The sequence below is a fragment of the Amphimedon queenslandica genome, unplaced genomic scaffold (assembly GCF_000090795.2).
Source record: "Amphimedon queenslandica unplaced genomic scaffold, v1.1 AMPQUscaffold_7078_Cont20967, whole genome shotgun sequence".
Taxonomy (NCBI): domain Eukaryota; kingdom Metazoa; phylum Porifera; class Demospongiae; order Haplosclerida; family Niphatidae; genus Amphimedon; species Amphimedon queenslandica.
The window spans coordinates 1-2,008 of NW_003552634.1; the positions used below are offsets into that span (position 1 = coordinate 1).

General features: G+C 30.7%; 1 long non-coding RNA gene across 1 annotated transcript; it reads right to left on the bottom strand.

Annotated features, from left to right (window-relative positions):
• Positions 1-98: 98 nt before the first annotated feature.
• LOC109591844 (uncharacterized) lies at positions 99-1,740 on the bottom strand. The gene is made up of 3 exons (XR_002190038.1): positions 1,716-1,740; positions 1,475-1,578; positions 99-273 (listed from the first exon to the last, which is right to left on the bottom strand). It is a non-coding gene; the product is annotated as an uncharacterized LOC109591844 (long non-coding RNA).
• Between the last annotated feature and the right edge of the window lie 268 nt (positions 1,741-2,008).

Here is a 2,008-nt window from a genome sequence, read left to right on the forward strand (position 1 = left end):
CACAAACAAACATCATTAATACAATAATATAATATTATCATTTTACCTATTATACTGTATTAAAATAATAATATACACACATTAACTGACTGACTATGTTTATTATTAGGAGAAGAGACTGGAGAGGTGATGTGGGGCAGTAGTTATGTAACCCTCACAAAACCATCAGCAGGTCAGTGTCAGGAAGTGATCAGTCAATTAACGGACAGTCATCAGGACATTATCCTTCATCACTCATCACCTGATATTGTATACCTATTGATGTCACTAGCACTGGACATAAGAACAATAAAGTGGATTGGTATACATAACACTAAAATAACAAAAGATGTCATCATCTTACTGTCACACAAAATAACAAACAATACTTCATTGAAGACACTATCAATCAGTCTCGATTCCATCAATGATGATGGAGTCATTGCACTAACACAATCATTAATTAATAATAAAACAATTACTGGCTTATATCTTAATAACAATCCTGACATCACTTCAACCAGTGCTCAGTCACTAGCTGAACTTTTACTCTACAACCACACACTATCTCTCCTTTATCTCCACCGTACTAACATTGATAGTGATGGAGTACTGGTACTGATGGAATCTCTCAGGACCAATAATACACTAAGGAGACTATGGCTAGACAAGAAACATAAACAAACTTGCTCTTCTTTATCTTATTATAAAACTATTGAAAACAAATTAGTCTTTATGTGATTATTCCATATACCGTACAGAAGGAAATTTTGGAGGGACTAAATTTTGGCAAATTGCTAAATTTTGGTGATTGGCGAATTTTAATTTGGCGAATTTGTGGCCACGTGCCATTGAGCATGCGTATAATGGCTTAAAATGGCGAATTTTTATTTTGGCGAATGGCTATCAAAACGCCAAATTCGCCAAATTTAACTACCTCCAAAATTTCCTTCCATACGGTACATTACTTTATTTATAAACAATTTATATTATTAAAAGGACAAAATAATTTTAAAATACATGTATATGAGCCTCCAAATTGACCACACCCCTAATGGCAAGAACACACGTACATTATTCACATGAGGGAAAGAGAGAGAGAGAGAAATGAAAGAAGAAGAATAGGGTAAAAGAGACATATTCCATTTGTCACAGCAAGTTAGTAACCACATTTGCATGCAAAGCTAGATTTACAGTTAAGGTAACAGTCAAAATTGCATGGGCGATCTAACTTTTCCATACAAAGAAGCTTTGAATTTGACACAAAATTTGCCAAAATTTACCTTTACTTTGCATTTTGTAAGCCTGTTTCTAGGGTTTCCCCATAAAGTATAAGTAAATTTTGAAATTCAAAAGAAAGCCAATTTTGATTAGAATCACCTCAAACTTTCTACACAACATAAGAACATAGTATAACAAGAAAATTATTAAAAAAGAAAATTCTCTCTTCCATTTTTGACAAAATCTGTCCATTTACATACATATCATTAATTACCTGAATCCATCCATATCAGTACGACTATCACAGAAAGGAGTGTATCCATAAGGTGCTTTATCCAATGGCTCCTCCAACAATTCCTTCATATCAGTACGAACCACCTATTAATAACCATTAATAACTATTAATAATCATTAATAACTTTTATAACTATTTATAACTAATTATAAAAATTAATCATTTATAACTATTTATAATTAATTATAATTATTATTAATTTTATAACTAAATTGTATACCTGGTCGCCATCAACAAAAATTATTTTCTTAATAATTAATGGAAAAAGTAAATCTAGAAATAATAATTATTTTGTACCTGAAATAATAATAATAATTATTATTATTAATAAAATTAATAATTACTCATGCCCAGATTAATCTTTGTTTTTCAGTTTGTCCATGAAGCCAGTGTGGCCACTTGTACTGTACCAGCTCATACTCAAACCCATACCTCTCAGCCATCCTGGGAATGAAATCCTGAGAATGAAACAATCAATAATAATAATAATAATAATAATAATAATAAATTTTA